Below are 21976 nucleotides of genomic sequence, written 5' to 3' on the forward strand. Positions count from 1 at the left end.
TGTTTTGTTCCACTCCAAACCAAAGAAATACAAATGTGGATAACAAAAGATTTTTTTAATTTCAACAATTTTCTGGAAGAAATGGTGCATTATTTGAAAAAGGTGCAAGGGTGCCAATATTTTTAGCCACGACTGTAGTTCCGGGGATCTTATGGGATGGCGTGTCATCCGTCCGTCAGTCTGTCTGTCTGTAAACACTTGCAACTTCTTCTCCGAAACTGCTGATTCGATTGTGATCAATCTTAGCTAAAATGACATTTGGTATGTTGGAACTCAAGTTTGTTCATGGCATTAAAAAAGTCGGGATCTAAGGGGGTCTACCGGGGTCAAAGTGGGTCCAGGTTTGATCCCCCCAAAATAGAACTACACAAATAATTTCGATGAAACTTGACCACACCCTTAGTCATCCAAGATGTACCAAAGTTTGTTCACGACATGAGGAAAATTGGGGTTTAGGGAGATCTACGAGGCGGGGGGGGGGGAGGGTCAAAGTAAGTTCAGGTTTGAACCCCCAATAGGTATTTGCTTTCTTCTCTGAAACTACACACACGATTTCAATGAAATTTGACCACAACCTTCATTACTCGTGATGTACCAAAGTTTGTTCATGACATTAAAAACATCGACCCCTAAGGAGGTCTGAGGAGGGTTTGAGTGACCGTTGGTCCTGATCCCGGTGAGCTTCAGGACCCGCGTTTTTTATGTTGCTGTGACATTTTAAAGTCGTGCTGAGTTATTGGAAACTCTGAGTCGACTCTCGCCAATTCACATTAGGGAGAGTAGAGTAGCATAATGTGATCTACGATAGATGCGATAACTACAACTTAAAAAGTCAGGCCTCCTGAAAATGTCATCATCCAGCGAACACAGGTTTTCCCGGGATTCAATCACTAATTTGATCTGTTGACTGCATCATCACCAAGGCATAGCAATGTCACTGATGCAGTGTCCCCCAAAAATTAGAGCGAGGATATATATATAATTGTTCGAGGCATTGGCACACAATGTCCACATTGGATCGTCACACACATTTATAATTTACTCTTCTACACGTCCACCAACAAGCAAATGTGGCAGACAGGACCCCAGCTTTACATCCCATCCCATGGACAACACATTCATTTTAATTTTTTTGGACACTCAGTCGAGGCTAATGTAAGAGCTAACACATCGAGCATATAATTTTGGGAGCGGGAGACAAGAGGGAGAGAGAGAGGGAAGCACAACAACAGTAGAGAATGGGGGATGGGAATGGGGACATCTGTGGAAGGGAGAGGGCTGCGGTGGGGCACACGGGATGAACAAGGTGGACACTACAGGGACTTCAAGGAAAGAAAACGGAATTTGGATTCCCTCTTTCCCACTCTCCCCCCTCTTTGGGGTGGATTAACAGGGTTTTGGATGGGGGAAGATAAGAGATTGTGGTGAACAGCTGTTTTGAAAACCTGGAGGGAGGAGTGGGATTGAAGAGTGTGAGAGATTGTTCCAGAGATGGGAGAAAAGAGGAATGAAAGAGTGAAGGTGAGCAGAGAGCCTTGAATTTGGCAGTTTCTCCAGAAGAGGGTTGCTGACACATCTTGTGCGTCCTGCGGGAATATTTGGGGGACAGAAGACAGACAGAGCTGGGAAAGCAAGGCCGGAGAGGAGTCGGTAGAAGATAGAAAGAACACTAACCTGCCTGCGGTGAATGAGTGAAAGGCCCTCAGAATCAGCTTAATCACGGGAGATACCAATGATTCTAAAAGCTTTGGTTTCTACAGCGTGAAGCTGAGCTAGGTGTGAGGCAGGAGCACCAGCCCAGAGGGAAAAGCAGTACTCCATCAAGCTGTGGATGAAAGCTTTGTAAGTGGTGAGGAGCTCAGTAGTGCTGAGGAAGGACTTCGCATGACGGAGGATGCCCAGTCGGCGACTGGCTTTGGAGGCCAGCTTGGAAATGTGGTTTTCCCAGGAAAGATCATGGCAGATCGTGAGACCGAAAAGCTTGAGCGACAGAACTTCTTCGAGAGGATTGTTGAGAAAGTAGATGGGAGGGTTGTCCATACGGTCTTTTCGGAGTGACATTGTGAGAGTGTGAGATTTGTCAAGATTGAAAGACATGTTCCATGAGTTTGATCATTTTGTGATTTTATCCAGGTCTGCAGAGAGTGAAGAAGCTGCTGCGATCCTGTCGATCTGAGGGTTGGGATATGGAGTGGCAGAAAGCGGAGTAATCAGCATCAGCAACTGATGCATTTCCCTGCCTGCCAAACACTAAGTTGGAGTTGATGGTCAAATCGAGAATTTTACCCAGATGGGGCATCTCAAAGGGGAGTGCGTTCACTCTGAGGTCTCTTGTTAACCAACATTTAAAATGTGAACCAATCAATATTTATTTTTCTGAATATAATCGTCTTTAAAAAAAATAATCTTTATTTAACTAATAGTAGTTGCCCACAACCATCCTTGACAATGACCTCACTTTTCTATTTCTTCCTCCCTCTCCTTTTTTTTTTTACACTATCACCGTTATTTGCTTTTAAATTCGTTTTCTCTGCAACCACTTCAGCGATTGACACTAAACTTTGAACATATGAGCATCTACCTATGGAGAATTTTTAAACAAAGTTATATGATGGGATGTAAAATGTGGCCAGCATTCAAAAAAGCCCATTTTCTGCAGGCATGGGTTGCAGGGTGTTTCATGTACGAGGAATAAACGTCCTCGACCTCGCTTTGATCGGCCTTGGCTGAACTATCTGACTCTTCCATAAACCAGTGGGTGTTTTTTCTCTGTAAAGCACCGGCAGCATTTGCTGATGAACAATGATGGTACCAAAAAGTATGGCATCAGGTATTCCTCAAATATATATTTAAAAAATATTCTCTTTCTCTTTCTCTCTTTCTCTCTTTCTCTCTCTCTCTCTCTCTCTCTCTCTCTCTCTTTCTCTCTCTCTTTCTCTTTCTCTTTCTCTTTCTCTCTTTCTCTTTCTCTTTCTCTTTTTCTCTTTCTCTTTCTCTTTCTCTTTCTCTTTCTCTGGCCCTGGCCTGAACAGCCCTGATGATACTGCATTATCCCTTCCCACCTTTCCAAAGAAAACTCTGTACAACGCGTACGTTAAAATTTTATACGCAAAAACATTTTCTGAGCACCCGAGGCTTCGATGGCGGGATGTTTTACCCCCAATACCACCCAATTGCCCCAATTGGCGAAGTTTTTATCTCTTGCCTACTCCAAAGTATGTTGGAGATATTCAATGGAAACTTGTACACTGGATTTTACCTTATAATGTTTTACTGAACCGGTTTTCTACTGCTAACTCTAATCTATGCCCTTTCTGTGCATCCATTGAAACCCTACCGCATATATACCTGGAGTGTGAACGATTGCAACCTCTTTTTACATTCCTTCAGGAACGCTTTGTGAAGCTTGGTTCCCTCTTCAATCACAATGTTTTTATTTATGGTGTTTTAGGACCGTCTTCCCTTAGGAATGTGGTTTTAATGAATTTTTTAATTGGCCAGGCCAAGTTTGCAATTTATAAATCCAGGAAGAAAAAAATGGGAAACGCTTCTGACTCGTCATGTGATGTACTGCTCACCCTTAAGGCTCTTGTAAATGCAAGACTAAAGCTAGAGTACCGGTTTTTTAAAATGAAAAAGAATTTAACATGTTTTAAAGAAAAGTGGGTTTTTAATGATGTCATATGCACACTTGATGATGATGATTTGAAAATAACCTTTCCTTGAGACCATTTTATTGTGTTTTGTTTCTTTGTGACTGAACATAACTGATTTTTTGTACTCTTGTAATAAAAGGAAGAAACAGTCAGTCTTTTTCTTTCTTTCTTTCTTTCTTTCTTTCTTTCTTTTTCTCTCTCTCTCTCTCTCTCTCTCTCTCTCTCTCTCTCTCTCTCTCTCTCTCTCTCTCTTTCTCTCTCTCTCTCTCTCTCTCTCTCTCTCTCTCTCTCTCTCTCTCTCTCTCTCTCTCTCTCTCTCTCTCTCTCTCTCTCCCCCTGCTGGCTGTCGGTGTGTTTGGGCGCGGCAAGATGGTGGCTGTGCATGTGTGGTGAGGTACGAGCTGCTCTGCTGTTCTACTCTTTTGTCCCTTTCCACGTCGTATCTCACCTTTTCCTTCCCCCTGCTCGTTTATCTTTACATCCTTACTCTGCATTTGTGCCCCAACCCCTCCCCTTTGATCAGACCCAACACTTCGGGGCTTCGGCCTCCCCCATCCCCCTCTGCCTCCCTTTTCCCTCCTCGATTCCCTTTTCTTATCTCGTTTGTATTTATATTCACTCCGTGTCCTTTGTTTCCTTTTCCTTTTCTGAGAGAGAGAAAGAGAGCCCGCAGCTGTTTGTGGATAACTTTTGCATTAATCGGCGGCCCATCCCGTCCTCCGGCTGATCGCTTTTTTCTCCACCAGCTGTGTTTGTTTTCGCCTCTGAAAATCTGTCTCGGCTCGTAATTAATTAATCACTGTTCGAGAGCGATATTCACTCTCCCGTCCTCGTCCCTCGTCCCCCGTCCCTCGTCCCCCGTCCCTCATCCCCCGTCCCTCGTCCCCCGTCCCACCCCCACCCTCGTCCCTTGCCCCCCCCCTCGTCCCCTGTCCCACCCCCACCCTCGTCCCTTGTAAATTATGACTTCGTTTTCACGTTACGCGGCATATGAAGCGTTAACTCGGAGACATGGCGTTGTTTGTGTCCCACCGAACGAGGTCAGCGTCGAAGACCTCGTTATTGCTGTGGGCAACATATTATCGGTATTGATAAAGTTCGCGCGGCCTCACGAATGAACAAACGTGTCGTTATTTTCGTATCCGAGGCTGAACTGGTTCACGAGATTGTATGTACAGGATTATCGACAGATGACGGACATTTCGTACTCGTGTCCCCTCTCGACACTCCAGCCGTTAAGGTCATCATCTCGAACTGTCCTCCATTCCTGAAGAACGAGAGACTGGTCTCCGAACTATCTCGTTATGGTACTGTGGTTTCGCATGTCACGATGTTACCTTTACGTTGCCAGGACGACCGGGCTAAACATGTGATGTCTTTCAGGAGACAAGCTTATCTTGTACTTCCTCCTTCTAACGTCGAAAGAACGCTGAACATTGTTTTGAAATTCAAAATTGATAATCATGATTATCAATTATACGTAACCACTGACACCTTGAAATGTTTTGAATGTGGTAAATTCGGACACCTGAAACGCTCTTGCCCAAAAACGGCTTCGTCGAACGATGGGACAAACCACGTAAACAACAAGGATTCTTCTTCTTCATCTTTTGCTTCGGCTGTGAAGGGAACATCTTCCATGTCCGGCAATAACGCTCAGCCTTCCCATCCCGATGATCCAAACAGCACAACGAACGTCGGGGATGGTTTCACCATTGTTCCGTCAAGGAAGAGAAAGACCTTTCCCGACGGTCATTTAACTCAGAAAAAGGCAGCATTTAACAATAAGCAACCTGTCGGTAACACCCCCCCAGTCGTGACCGATGCCACTCTACAAGGCTTACCTGGGACAAACCCTGTACCTACAGCCAACAAGTTCGGCCCCCTTTCATGTGAGGACATAGACGTTCCACATGCAGGGACTGGTTTACCTGTTAACAAATCAAATGGAATCGTCTCACCTGTTACGGACTCGGCTATTGGAAAGTCCTCTGACGATTTTGCTGAGACCACTGGTGATGAACCTGCTGAGACCACTGGTGATGAACCTGTCGAGACCATGGATGATGAACCTGCTGAGACCATTGGTGATGAACCTGCCGAGACCACTGGTGATGAACCTGCCGAGACCACTGGTGATGAACCTGCTGAGACCATTGGTGATGAACCTGCCGAGGCCACTGGTGATGAACTTGCTGTCACTTTGGAAAATGTTAATCCTGAGCATGATGATGCTGAATTCCCGCCAGCAGAAAATAGCGAAACTGTCCCAGTTACTGCTCTCACTTCATCACCGGGTGAAGCTGGAATCGCAGGAATCAATATCTTGCAAGAGACTCCTATTCTGCTAGATACCGCCACACCATCGGAGGTTGTTGCAGTCGGGGGAAGCAACATCGCTGCATCTGCTGATGCTGTTTCTGTTTCACAAAATCCACAGATTATTGCTGTTATTCCTCAAAGCAATGTTCCCACGGTGGGAGAGCACACAGATGTTACAACTAGTGCAGGTCCGTGTGCCAATATTGATGACAGCAGCGACATGCAGGATTATACAAGCTTGTGTGATTCGGAAATTAAAACTGACTCTGACGAATCTGACCTGGAGGAAGCAAACAGCCAGGTGGAAGCAATGGAGAAACCTACCAGTCTAGGTCCTACTTCCCCTGAACAAATACGACTTTTCTTGCAAAATACGTACAGGAAACGCAGTATAAACCTAACAGAATACTTTCCCGATTTACCGTCCTTCCTTGAGTGTGCTCAGGCTATTATACGCAGGCCTGACTTATTCAACTTTCCTCAGACACATTGTCACCGTTTAAGAAAATTGATCGCCAAGACGAAAAAGACTCTAAGTTAATTCATGGTGAGTTTCAAGATTGGAACAGTAAATGTCAATGGTGGTGGAAGTTCACTCCGCCAGATCCAGATCAAGCAGCTGATAAACGCAAACGGTCTCGACATAGCTTTGTTGCAGGAGACCCACGCTGTCAGATCTGTTCAGGCCCAGTGGCGGCTCATTATGGATAAGGAGTGTTTCTTTAGTAACAGCTCCTCGTCTAAGGCAGGAAATCATGTTTGTCTTAGGGAAACATTTCCAACCATCCTCGCTTCAATTTGCGAATATCATTGATGGCCATCTTGCCTCTGTGACCTTCTATCTCAATCAGGTCAAGTTTACAATCCTTAATGTGTATGCTCCAAGCAAAAATGGTGAGCGGATCTCCTTCTTTGCTGAACTGAGAAAGTTCCTCCAAACACTGGATCTGCAGACTTGTCTAATTATTGGTGGCGATTTTAACTGTACTGTTAATGCCTCATGCGACCGAAACGGGCCGGAACCTCAACCATGTACCGCAAAACTCTTTGCAAATATCATCGCAAAATATAATCTCCATGATGTCTGGCGCTTGCAACACCCTTCCGAACAATCCTACACATGGTGTCGTTGTTCCAACAACCACATCTCACTTGCGAGGCTTGATCGCATTTATGTAAATTCTCACCTGTTACATGGAGTTTGCAAATCTGACATCGTGCCTTCCGGTTTCTCCGATCACTTCCTAGCTCGAGCATTCGTTCAACTCTCGAAACCGTGTCCAGGGAGTTCTCACTGGAAGTTCAACAATAGTTTAATAGAAGACTTCAACTTTATTCAGGCTTTTGAATCTTTCTGGACAGATCTCTTGGAACGGAAGCTAAGCTGTTCTGTTAACCCACTGGTGTGGTGGGATCTAGTAAAAACCCAAATCAAAGGCTTCTGCCAACAATACCAGAGCTTCTCAAAAAGGGCTGATTATGAAGCAAGGAAATTATTGCAATCAGAGATTTTACATCTTCAGAGGGTCACAGGACAAAATAATAATGTGCAAAGAGCCTTAACCGAAAAACAGTCTTTATTGAAAGAAATAACTGAGAGGAATGCACATGGTGCCCTAGTTCGGATGAGGGTGCAGCACCTTAACGAGACAGACATACCAACTAAGTATTTTTTTTCCTTAGAGAAACGCCTCCCGAACAAACAGCTCTCTCAACTGCGTTTGGCAGACTCATCCATCACTTTCAACCAATCAGTTATTAAACTTTTCACAAAGGAATATTTCTCGAAAATATACTCGATGGAGCAAATAAATCCCGTCAGTGTCGCCTCTATCTCCGTAGGGCTGCCAGTGTTGTGTGAGGGTGGACGTTCCTACCTGGAGGGGCCCATTACCTTGGACGAACTTGGCGCCGCTCTGCACAGCCTTGCTGTTGGGAAAGCGCCTGGATTGGACGGACTCACAACTGAATTTTATAAGAAATTCTGGCATCTACTGGGTCCCGAACTCCTCAACACCTTGAACGCAAGCTGCCAGCTTGGAGAGCTCCCTAAGAGTTGCCGACGGGCTATTCTCACCCTCATTCCAAAGAAAGGAGACTTGCTCTATATTAAAAACTGGCGCCCAATCTCTTTGCTATGCACAGACTATAAAGTATTCTCAAAAGCCCTGACATTGCGACTTACTCCTCATCTCTCCTCATTGTTGAAAGAAGACCAATGTTATTGTGTACCCAAGCGCTCCATCTATGACAACATCTCCCTCGTAAGAGACATGATTGAACTGTGCAAAGAAAACCCCACAGATTTGGGACTTCTTCTCCTTGATCAGGAGAAGGCCTTTGACCGCGTCGATCATCGGTACCTCTTCAAAGTGCTTGAACGGTTTGGACTTGGTCCGACCTTCATTTCTTACATTAAGATACTGTATAACAATATCTCTAGTGTGCTTAAGATAAACAATGGACTTGTTACACCCTTGCCTGTCAACAGGGGAATTCGACAAGGTTGCCCCCTCTCTGGCTTGCTCTATGCTCTCTCCATCGAACCCTTACTGGGTTATTTGCGTGCTAGACTAACCGGGGTTGGGTTTTCTCATCTTGAACGGCCCATTAAGGTGCTGGCATATGCTGATGATGTGTGTGTTTTTGTGCGGAACCTCAATGACATTAACGTTGTCCGTTATTGTCTATCCGTGTTTGAAAAGGCTTCTTCAGCCAAAGTGAATTGGGAGAAAACGAGCGCCATTTGGCTTGGTCCGTCATGTCACTCGGCACCCAAACTTCCTGCTCCTCTTGCATGGGACACTGATGGCGTGAAATACCTTGGAGTGTTCTTGGGTAATGACGCCACAGTAGCAAAGAATTGGGCTGGTCTGTTGGATCTTGTTGAAGGGAAACTGCAAAAATGGAGAAATCTGATAACACAACTGTCTTATCGTGGAAGGGTCTTGGTGATCAACAGTTTGGTGGCCTCTACCCTATGGCACAGGTTCTTTGTGCTGCACCCTCCGGTAGTGTTGCTTCAACAGCTCCAGAAGTGCTTTGTGTCTTTCTTCTGGGATGGAAAGCACTGGTTGCGACCCGAGGTCCTCAGCTTGCCACTGACCGATGGAGGCCAAGGCCTGGTTGACATAAAGAGCCGGTTAATGGCCTTTCGACTTTCGGTTGCTCTACGCATGCTGTACATGCACCCCTCTCCACCTTGGGTCGACGTCGCTCGTCGCCTTTTGCAGCAGGCGGGGAGACTAGGCTATGACCACGCTATATTCTTGATGGATCTCTCGCATCTTGATATCTCCCCTCTCCAGGTTTTATCAAAGTGTACTAAACGCATGGCGAACTCTAACGACAACAAGAGCTACGCATTCGTACACAAAGCAAATGTTCTTGATGGAACCTTTGTTTTACAATTCAATTTTCCATGATATGCCTGCTGATAGGTGTCTCGTTCAATGCTTTGTCGCGAAGAACATAAAATCGGTCGCCGATCTTTTAAGCCCAAGTGGCAGTTGGATTGGAGCTGATGCATTGGCAAGCCTGGTTGGCGTGCGATCCTCCAGAGTTGTGGCACGTATGCTACGCTGTGTGCTTCATACCTATGTACAGCTTGCACCTAACTGGGAGCAAGTCCAAGCAGACAACGAACAAGGTGCCTCTCCTGCTACCTTTCCTGAACTTATTTGCAAGTTTTCTCTTGCCAACTCTCCTCCGTGTACCCCCTTTAGCATAGGATTCAATGGGTTTCCTAAACAAAAAGAGCTCTATTTGGGTTGCGTAAGTTTCCTTTTGCAAGGGCAAATGACACAGCGGAGGGTTCGATGGAGAGACCTCTTACCTTGTTCCCCCCCATATTTTCCTAATTGGAAAGGATTCTATCATCCTCCTGTGCCGCCACGACATGGTGACCTCCAATGGAGACTTGCACACTGGATCCTCCCCTCTAACCACTTGCTGCACCGCTTCTCAAGTCTCCTAGCAGATGAATGTCCCTTTTGTAAAAGGCCTGAAAACCTCTTTCATATTTATGTTGAATGTCAACGGTTGGCTCCTTTATTTATCTTTCTTAAGAATTGTTTTGGCAGGATTGGCTTGGTTTTCAACACTTGTGTTTTCATTTATGGCTTAGACATCTCACACAAGAATATGAATGATGTGTTAGGTAATTTCCTGCTTGCACAGGCAAAAATGGCAGTGTATAAATCAAGAAAAAGAAAAGTTGATGATCTCGGAGCTAATGAGGAAAATGCCTTATTCTTGTTTAAAAATCTTGTGACGAGCCGTGTAAAGTTAGACTTTGCCTTTTTCTCCATAACAGGAAGGCTGCCACAGTTTGAGACCAAATGGTGCGTGAAAGAAGTCATTTGTAAAATCCTGGAGAAACGTTTATTGTTTTGTGAAATGTTTTGTGCATAATTTTACTGTATTTTACTGTATTAATATTTTTTGTTTGTTTCTCTGCTTGAAATGACAATGTGACCCCTATTTGGGGGTTTTCTTTTTCTATTTTTATAATAAAAAGATACAAAAGTCTTTCTCTTTCTCTTTCTCTTTCTCTTTCTCTTTCTCTCTCTCTCTCTCTCTCTCTCTCTCTCTTTCTCTCTCTCTTTTCTCTCTCTCTCTCTTTCTCTCTCTCTCTCTCTCTCTCTCTCTCTCTCTCTTTCTCTCTCTCTCTCTCTCTTTCTCTCTCTCTCTCTCTCTCTCTCTCTCTCTCTCTTCTCTCTCTCTCTCTCTCTCTCTCTCTCTCTCTCTCTCTCTCTCTCTCTCTCTCCTCTCTCTCTCTCTCTCTCTCTCTCCTCTCTCCTCTCTCCTCTCTCTCTCTCTCTCTCTCTCTCCGCCTCCATCACCGCCCGTCAGAGCCACGTAGGCAGGCTGTACCAGTGTTATTACCGAAAGCTTCGCTCTCTGCGTTATGAAGGGCCCAAACAGCAGTGAGGTGCTGTTTGTTGACCATGCGGAAGATCAAGATGGTGACTACGTACCAGCACATCTCCGAACCGAGCCCGAAGATGATTGTGATAAAGATCATCCAAAAACAGCACCAAGCATGCTATGGCGGGTAACCGGTGGCTTGTACAATGTCACGAGGGGTGTAGTGGGAGCCACAATTGGCGGAGTGACCTGGATTGGAGGCAAAGGCTACGACGTGACCAAGACTGTGGTGCCCACAGTTCCAGCGGCCGGCGTCGGCATCGTCAAAGGCAGCGTGTCTGCGGTTGCTGGTGGCTTCTCATCTGTTGGATCGACTGTGGTGAGGAAAGTGCCTTTCGGAAGCAAGAAGAAGGATAAAGCGGACTGAGATCTATCTTCTCACAGCCATCCTTCCTGGTTCATTTCTCGAGCTGTATGTAAGGCTGAGCCAGGCCTGGCTGTTTCCCTTAATGGGTGGGAAGGCCTTTTCAGACATGTCACCACCTGACCTGGTCCGTGAACTAATAGCCCTTTGACATCTGCCTCTGTTACTCCATTGACAGAGCTTCAGGGTTTGGATCCCATTGTCTTAGTTAAAAGTGCAGACCTGTGTTGTTTTGTTCTCTGGTGATTTCTCTCATTTTTCAACATGTTGATACTATACCACCAGAACGTAAGCTGGGTTTGTCACAAAAAGGTTGGTTTGACCTTGTTGTGACAATTTGCAAGAAACAACGTCCATTTCGTGGTCCTGCTATGTTTGACTTTCCGTGCCTGCTGTTTAGATTCGAAACGCATAACGGGTGATTGAGATAAACATCTGATATTTTTCTGGCCGATGTATCCTGTGTTCTGTGCGTTGATTATTCTGCGAGTTTTTTTTCGTATTAATACGCAGTGAATGCTTGACGGATGTCCCACCTTTAACCGTTTTGCTGCTGGGGATTAAATGGTCGCCCAAAACAGAATTGACCTGGTTTTCCATCCGTGGACAGGCCTTTCTTTTCATTTCCTTAGTGTGCAAGCCTGCATGCTGTGTTTGGAGAATTATAAATTGATCACGTTGAATATATTTTAAACTTAGCTTTTGTTAATATGATAGTTTACATGTTCAAGTAGCATTTGTGCTGCTCTCCATTTATGCTTTTTGTTTTTGCATATGCAGCCCTATGTTTGTGTTTTTGTTGTCGAGTATAAAAGTGCCCCAACTGTGGGTTGTTTTTTTCCTCCAATTTTCCCAAATAAAAGACCCTCATGCATTTCTTTTGAAGTTTCTTTCGAACCTCATTTATAATATCTCCGACCCCTCTGTCCTCATGAAGTATCTTTCCCATCCAATGCCGTTTTAAAATCCTGACGTCATGCTATCATGAGCCAAAGCTTCTGGTCAAGGAAAGTGCCTGATTATTGTTTCTTCTTCTTCTTCTTCTTCTTCTGCTTCTTTGTATTAAGGCTTGATATTGTCTGATAAACTGAACTTTGCTCAATGTGGTTCTAGAAAAGGAGACGTACATATAAACAATACGAGTTTGAGCACCTCTGTGTGTGTTTGTCTTCATAGACACGTGTTCACTCTGTAATTGTGTATGCTATTTGTAAGAAAAGCTATTTTTGCTGATCTGACAGAATTTATGCATTTTCTTTGAATGTTTCCCCGAACTATAGTGAATAAAGATGAAAATAGTATTACAGACATCTCTCTCTCTCTCTCCTCCTTTCGGTAGCTTAGTTTTTTCTCAGTTAACGCACGATTCGTTTTATACAAAGAAAGGCAGTCCTGAACTTTTTCTTTGTGCTTGAACTGGTGAAGGTTACAAGAACACCAGAGGAGACACGGTGTCGAAAAATGGAATCCCTGGGGCACTTTTATTCCTGTGACCTTCAACTGCACAGACCTGAACGGCAAAATCGATTGGCTGCAAAATTGCTCAAACTGTAACATAATTTGGGGGCAATCTCAGAATGCAATTCAATTACTGGAATAAAAAGATGAGCTTCGAAGAACGAATGTTGATAAATTTACGGCAGCTGTTTTGCAGGAATAAAAAGCACCGATTACAGTAGCCGCTGTGATCAAAATAGGAAGAGACGTAAATCACAATCATGAGCAAATGCTCGAATTTGGGCCTTTACTGCAAAGTTTTCCAATAGCAGATTGAAAGAAGATGTATTCATTTGTTTCACGTTTGCAAAGACAAAGGGGAGAGAAGGAAAAAAATCATTGCGGCAGAAGCAACGTCGGTGGGAATGTGCAGCATTCAAGATACAGTATAGGCAACGGCGCCATATGGATCCAAGAAGTAGAAGGAATGGAGGCCAGCACATGAAGAGGTAACCTCGTTATTGAGGTAACAAAATGCTGCTCTGCTCTCGATATCAACCTTTAGGTTTCATTACATTTTGCACTTTAAATAACAGTGTCGTCTCCGAAGGTGAGTTTTCAAACATCGTTACAATTTGCAAGTCTGTATATAATTAGTGTATCCTATCGGGCCTGGCGGTGTGAACGGCGCGGGGGTGTGTGTTTGATGATGGGAGCCTGCTCGACACAATGGGACGGGCCTCTTGTGCCATGCGCGTCGTCGGCCATCGAACACCTTGACGTGCAATTTTGAGCCTTGATTAAAGGAACACCCCAACCCCCTCACGCATTACCCCTCAAAATACCCCTAACATTCCTGGAATGCTGTTTTCAGCAAATGATCAACATGTGTTCAGAACAAATTTCACCTGATACTTTTCATAACCGAATGCATGTCACGCAATGGATCGGGTGATTTTGAAATGGCTGCCATGAGTGAATAAATAATTCTCTTTATGACATTATTTCCTATTTAGGTTGTGGGGGAAGCATAGGTATGCATCATCGACTCCTCCGAGAGGACTTGACGATGAAAGCTGAAACTTTCAGGCGTTAACAAAGGGCACACTGAAGTTGTGCATTTGCAAAAAAAAATTGTTTTGAAAAAAAGTAATTAATCCTTCCTGTTTTTTTTCTTCCTTTGCAGAGTGGCCAGACGGAAGCTAAAAAGTTCAATCTTGGTTTCATCAGTACACATAATCTAGTTTCTCACAGTCTGAGAGTCCTTTAGGTGCTTTTTTGCAAACTCCAAGTGGGCTATCATGTGTCTTTCACCGAGGAGAGGCTTCCGTCTGGCCACTCTGCCATAAAGCCCAGATCGGTGGAGTGTTGCAGTGATGGTTGTCCTTCTGGAAGTTTCTCCCATCTCCACACAGGATGTCTGGAGCTCAGCCAGAGTGACCATCGGGTTCTTGGTCACATCTCTTACCAAGGCCCTTCTCCCCCGTTTGCTCAGTTTGGCCGGGTGGCCAGCTCTAGGAAGAGTCCTGGTTGTTCCAAACTTCTTCCATTTAAGAATTATGGAGGCCACTGTGCTCTTGGGAACCTTCAATGCAGCAGAATTTTTTTTGTAGGCTTCCCCAGATCTGTGCCTCAACACAATCCTGTCTCTGAGCTCTGCAGGGAGTTCCTTCGACCTCATGGCTTGGTTTTTGCTCTGATATGCATTGTCAGCTGTGAGACCTTATATACACAGGTGTGTGCCTTTCCAAATCATGTCCATTCAATTGAATTTACCACAAGTGGACTCAAATCAAGGTGTAGAAATAACTCAAAGATGATCAAGAGAAATGGGAGGCACCTGAGCTAAATTTCAAGTGTCATAGCAAAGGGTATGAATACTTATGTCAATGTGATATTTCAGTTTTTTCTTTTTAATAAATTTGCAAAACTTTCTAAAATCCTGTTTTCTTTTTGTCATTATGGGGTATTGAGTGTAGATTGATGAGGGAAAAAATGAATTTAAAAGACTTCAGCATAAGGTTGCAACATAACAAAATGTGAAAAAAGTGAAGGGGTCTGAATACTTTCTGAATGCACTGTATGTAACCAGGGTTAATTATAGGGAGTGATTGAGGTAGCAGTCTGTAACCTATACACTGCCGAAATAAAGTGATGTGTCAGAAGAACATGTTACACGCTTGGAACAAGATCTTCTGTAGAGTGGGTAGTCTGTTATGGTATTAATAATCATAAAGATAACAACACGACACTACTGGTGGCTCCTGTAAGGAGCGGATGCTTCAGGCAATAGTAATAAGGATTCCCTTAAAAGGAACTTCAACAGAGGAAGAGGCCATTCAGCCCATCCAAAGATTGTGCTATGATTGCCAACCTATAGTTATTTTGCCATGCGCTCTATCCTTTTTAAAATGCTGAGCATCAAGCTAAGAAGAAGGCCGTACCATTTTAAAAATTATTTGGTATGACTCTTTGGTGTACAGTCATGGCCAAAAATATTGGCACCCCCTTGCACTTTTTTCAAATGGTTTTGCAGAAATATACAATGCATCCAGAAATATACAATACATGTTTTGCATACAGAAATGATTTGTCGAGATCGGTGTGGAAGGACTTGACTGGCCTGCACAGAGCCCTGACCTCAACCTCATCGAACACCTTTGGGATAAATTGGAACGCTGACTGTGAACCTGGTCTAATCGCCCAACATCAGTGCCTGACCTCACTAATGCTCTTGTGGCCGAATGGAAGCAAATCCCCGCATCAATGTTCCAACATCTAGTGGAAAGCCTTCTCAGAAGAGTGGAGGCTGTTATAGTGTTATAGCAGCAAAGAGGGGACCAACTTCATATTAATGCCCATGATTTTGGAATGAGATGTTCGACGAGCACACACGGGTGTGATGTTCGGGTGTCCACATACTTTTGGCCATGTAGTGTGTATAGTGGGCCAATGCTGTCCCAACCACCCTAAAACACAGAAACGCTGCTCGGAGAGAAAAAATATTCAGCAAAAGTTACTTCAAATTATTACAAACCTACGGGAAAATTGTATTGTTTTTTCATTCAGACAAAAATTTTAACCTGGATGGTGTATAAGGCAAAAGACCGCTGTTTGAACTGCTCCCAATTTCATTTATTTATTTGCTGTTAAGAAATATGCAATGATATTTTTTTCTGAAATATGATCATTTTGAAATTTTAAAATACTCTCTCCAGTATCTATCTATAATTCCACTAATCTCTGTGTGTATGTTTGTTTGTATGTTTGTATGTTTGTATGTTTGTATGTTTGTATGTTTGTCTGTGACCGCTGTTTCTCGACAACTACCGGTCCGATATACTTGAAACTTGCCAGGTATATTGCTGGGGACCCGAGGATGTGCCTTTTCAAGGTTTTAAATTAATCGCAGAAGTAGTTACCGAGCTATGTCCAAAAAACGATTCAACCAATCAGAGAGCAGCGAGCTATCACGTGTGCCGAACGTGGCGAACAGACTCTGCCTCGGATGGCACATTTGAGAGCGTATTCATTTATTTCCCGTCGGCAAACTATGTTGCCGTTAAACTATGTTTTAAAACTAATAAAAACTAATTTGCGATTCATCGTATTCATCGCTTCACATTTGCGACAGTGAAGACTTCACTTCCGGCAGCCAATCACAGAACGCGTTGTTGCGAGCCCGAGAGCCTGCGCCATTACGGTTCGTAATTCGATTTCTTCCGGAGAAAATAATAATTTCTCGATTTCTTATGCGCATTATTTCTCCCAATTCAGTCAGAGCGAAGGGCGGAAGCGAAGAGCGTTGTTTTTTTTGTTTACGGGCGTACAGGCGGGGTAGAGCGTACGGGTAGCGTTTTTTTTTTTTTTTGGCAAGGAACGGGCACCCACGTACGGGCATGCCCTAGTATTATAAAAGGCTAATGCTGTCCAGCTGCTTCCTCCTCCCCCCTCCCCGAAGCACGGAAGTGCTCCTCGGAGACAATAAATTACATAAAAGTTGCTTCAAATGAATCCTCACCTACAGGAAATTTATAATTATTCAGTAAAGGTTGCTTCAAATTAATCCAAACCTACGCTACAAGAAAAATATAGTGCTGCCTCAATTTAGCTCTTTGAACCAGCACTTTTGTTTTTATTTTCGGCTTCCTTTTATTTTTATTTTCCTCTCGTGGTATTTTTTTTACCAAGGGCTTCCAGCTAGTAGTCAAGAATTTGCTAAAAAAAAGTCTACAATTTTTTCGAACCTTGCAATGTAGCCATTTGTAGGCCTTTTGTTCATAAATTGCTTACAGCTTTTCAGCAAGCAGCGGTGAGCATTGATATGTGTGGTCAAGAATCGATTCTGGTTCGCATGCATCTTTTTCAACCCTGCACCGATTCCATTCATGACCCCAATTACTCCCAAATTATTGTGGGGTCGGATGATTATCGTTTTTGGCTCAAATATTTAACAAATCAACCAGCTAGGACTGATGTTTGATTAAGGTGTCAGGAATTAGGAGTTTCGCCAGGTCTACGATTCAATTATTTTATCTCTGAGGTCAATCGGTCCCGCTAACCATCTCCTGGTTTGACTGAGCCGCTCAGAACTCGTGAGACTCAAAGCACTCTTCACTCTGTTACATTATCCCATGTTTGAGATGCCATGGAAAGGGGGTATTGTGATGACATGTAACGTCTCTCAATGAATTTATAATTCAACATGCTCCCAGATTTAGGCTTTTCTCCACCATGTCACTATGAATCCCTAGCTTTATATACCGTGAAATGGGGGGAATAGCGACACAAACTGAAAAAAGTTTGGAAACTTTTTTCGCCGAAAATTGATAACCATACTGATTTGTTGATATTTGGGTTGAAAGTGTTCTCTTGTTTTTTTTAAAAAGCAACTTATAGTCCCTATTAACCCCATATATGGGTTAAATAGGAATAAATAGGATTTTTATGGCTGTCCCTATTCACCCCGTTTTACAGGTGAATAGGGACAGTCACTAATACAAAACAATAATAATCAAGAAATCGGGACAGTTTGGAGAAACTTTTTATCCCATATTTTTTTTCATTGGCACCATGGTTTATATTATGGGTGCATATTATGTGCATCCATCTGAGCTATCAATTTAGCAATAAGTTGGAAACTCAGGATTGTTTCTTGATTATTATTTTTTTTCTGTATTATTGACTGTCCGTATTCACCCGTAAAACGGGGTGAATAGGGACAGCCAAAAAAATCCTATTTATTCCTCTTTAACCCATATATGGGGTTAATAGGGACTATAAGTTGCTTTTTAAAAAAACAAGAGAACACTTTCAACCCAAATATCAACAAATCAGTTTGGTTATCAATTTTCAGCGAAAAAAGTTTCCGAACTTTTTTCAGTTTGTGTCGCTATTCCCCCCATTTCACGGAACCCCTCATTCTCTTGCTTTTTTATTTTATTAACACAGTCATTAAAGTTCATGAAAGTGACAAACAACAAAGACCGAGAAGTTGAGTTATTAAACAGGACATGAGACACACAGACAAGCAAAGCTGTCAAAATTAGAATATATTGCAGGTTTGCATGGGAGATGATAAGCCAAACTGGAAGGAAGAATGAGACTGAATAGACAAAGGAAAGTATAATTGGAATTAGTGGAATTGAGTGAAACCCTGAGTTTAGTGATGTTGAATTGGAGTAGAAGATTGCATGTAAACTATTAAAGGAGAAAGCAGTGGTGGGGGTGACGGAAGGAGTGGGCAGTTTTAGAAGGCTGAAGAAGAGAAGGATGCATCTAAGCTGTGATGGTAGAACACAAAGGCCACGTGTATATCGATGTGAAGAAGAAGAAGAAGAAGAAGATAAAGGCGACTCGATTCAGAAATTTTGACTCCATAGCAAAAGCGGGCATGAGGTTGTCCTGGTAAATTTTTGTGATCCAGCAAACTTTTGCAGCGGCAGCAATCAAGGCAACTGATTCTTAATGGTAATTTCTGCATCCATCATAATTACTCTCATTTACTTGGCTTCACAACTTGTGATTTTTAGCAAATCCCCAAAGGGAGAGGCAATCGGAACCTGTCTGTGTTGTAGTGTGTGTGTGTGTGTGTGTGTGTGTGTGTGTGTGTGTGTGTGTGTGTGTGTGTGTGTGTGTGTGTGTGTGTGTGTGTGTGTGTCCAGGCCATAACATATTGGACACACTTCAGCTTTTGTCGTCAAATCTTCAACATTCCTTTATTATGAAAATATGGAGAACTCAAATTATTAAAATTTACAATTTTTTTAACTGTCGTTTTCGTTAAGTTTACTTTGAGTACAAAGTGGACGTGGATGGGCTTTGCATTTTGAGCTGCTTTCTACCTAATATTTTAAATAAATAAGACCAACACTAATAACGGCGCAGCCGGGCTTGTTTGATACTTTAGTTGAAGATGATTGTATGACCTGGGTGGAGATACCATTAGCAAATAATGTAAGTACATTATTAATTTTTTTTTTTCAATAAATTCCACATTCCTGTGCCATCTTCAGTGGAACGTCAGGCATTGACAACAGGTTCATGAAGGACTTGGACAAAAAACATAACCATTCTGAATGTTGCTATATCCAGCCAATGGCGAAACTGCAAATGCGGAATCCACGAGTGTCACGGATGGAAACCCTTACATCATTTCCTCATTCTGCTTTAAACTCAATATCTCTGTATTTTCATTCCAAACAGCATCATTCATCAGTCCAATCACAAATTAATACGATAATATTAATATATCAAAATATAATGTTAAATCACGATTGTAGTGACTAGTGAGATATTATCAAAGCAGCAAACCATCGTCATCTGTTCACTTCCAGATTTGGGAGTCAATATCCATGTCGATCCATTTCAAAATCATAATTTTATTGAGGAATTTCTAAAACCTGCACCTACCTTCCGACACTTACATTACATCCCATGGTGACACCTTACATTACATCCCATGGTGACACCTTACATTACATCCCATGGTGACACCTTACATTACATCCCATGGTGACACCTTACATGACATCCCATGGTGACACCTTACATTACATCCCATGGTGACACCTCATATTACATCCCATGGTGACACCTTACATGACATCCCATGGTGACACCTCACATTACATCCCATGGTGACACCTTACATTACATCCCATGGTGACACCTCACATTACATCCCATGGTGACACCTTACATTACATCCCATGGTGACACCTTACATTACATCCCATGGTGACACCTTACATTACATCCCATGGTGACACCTTACATTACATCCCATGGTGACACCTTACATTACATCCCATGGTGACACCTTACATTACATCCCATGGTGACACCTTACATTACATCCCATGGTGACACCTTACATTACATCCCATGGTGACACCATGCATTACATCCCATGGTGACACCTTACATAACATCCCATGGTGACACCTTACATGACATCCCATGGTGACACCTTACATTACATCCCATGGTGACACCTTACATTACATCCCATGGTGACACCTTACATTACATCCCATGGTGACACCTTACATTACATCCCATAGTGACACCTTACATGACATCCCATGGTGACACCTTACATTACATCCCATGGTGACACCTTACATTACATCCCATGGTGACACCTTACATTACATCCCATGGTGACACCTTACATTACATCCCATGGTGACACCTTACATTACATTCCATGGTGACAGCTTACATTACATCCCATGGTAACACCTTACATGACATCCCATGGTGACACCTTACATTACATCCCATGGTGACACCTTACATTACATCCCATGGTGACACCTTACATGACATCCCATGGTGACACCATACATTACATCCCATGGTGACACCTTACATGACATCCCATGGTGACACCTTACATTACATCCCATGGTGACACCTTACATTACATCCCATGGTGACACCTTACATTACATCCCATGGTGACAGCTTACATTACATCCCATGGTAACACCTTACATTACATCCCATGGTGACACCTTACATTACATCCCATGGTGACACCTCACATTACATCCCATGGTGACACCTTACATTACATCCCATGGTGACACCTCACATTACATCCCATGGTGACACCTCACATTACATCCCATGGTGACACCTTACATGACATCCCATGGTGACACCTTACATGACATCCCATGGTGACACCTTACATTACATCCCATGGTGACACCTTACATTACATTCCATGGTGACACCTTACATTACATTCCATGGTGACAGCTTACATTACATCCCATGGTAACACCTTACATGACATCCCATGGTGACACCTTACATTACATCCCATGGTGACACCTTACATTACATCCCATGGTGACACCTTACATGACATCCCATGGTGACACCGTACATTACATCCCATGGTGACACCTTACATGACATCCCATGGTGACACCTTACATTACATCCCATGGTGACACCTTACATTACATCCCATGGTGACACCTTACATTACATCCCATGGTGACACCTTACATTACATCCCATGGTGACACCTTACATTACATCCCATGGTGACACCTTACATTACATCCCATGGTGACACCTTACATTACATCCCATGGTGACACCATGCATTACATCCCATGGTGACACCTTACATTACATCCCATGGTAACACCTTACATGACATCCCATGGTGACACCTTACATTACATCCCATGGTGACACCTTACATTACATCCCATGGTGACACCTTACATTACATCCCATGGCATTAGGTGTTTTAATCTCAAGGAAATTACAGCATCTTTAACAGTTACCATGAATATTCTTAGAGATCACACGGCATACCCGCTGGGACCCCAAAACGTTCTGCAGAAGTTTATTATATTTCCTTTTAGTAAAATATGCAACTGTAATGGTAACTAAACGCTGTCCCTGTCATGTGACCAGATCCTAAGCTCTGATTGGTGTATCTTTGTGAGGGACATATATACATACACTGGACAGACAGACAAACGCTGTTCCAGAAGGCATTGCCCGAAGGCCTACGCCAAAAAAATTACTGAAACAACAAAAACCACTGCATATGGAATGACTTCATATGAAGACGACAAGGACAGTTTCAAACACAAAAGCTAAAAACAAGCTGAAGAGATTGTGGTAATTGAATCAAATTGACGTTGACACTAGTGGAAGTTGTCCAACACAAATGTCCAATATAACTGAAAGGAATGTTTGAAGCTTATAATAGGAAATATAACAACAAATCAAT

At 43.1% G+C, this 21976-nt stretch overlaps 1 protein-coding gene and 1 pseudogene across 1 annotated transcript in view; one reads left to right on the forward strand and one right to left on the reverse strand.

Moving 5' to 3' along the window:
- The window catches only part of IFT172 (intraflagellar transport 172), a 428976-nt gene that overhangs the window by 239684 nt on the left and 167316 nt on the right, over positions 1-21976 (reverse strand). The window lies entirely within an intron of this gene.
- On the forward strand, positions 10813-12583 carry LOC144891381 (transmembrane protein 263 pseudogene; annotated as a pseudogene).

The sequence above is a fragment of the Myxine glutinosa genome, chromosome 3, assembly GCF_964187855.1.
Source record: "Myxine glutinosa chromosome 3, kmMyxGlut1.1, whole genome shotgun sequence".
NCBI lineage: Eukaryota > Metazoa > Chordata > Myxini > Myxiniformes > Myxinidae > Myxine > Myxine glutinosa.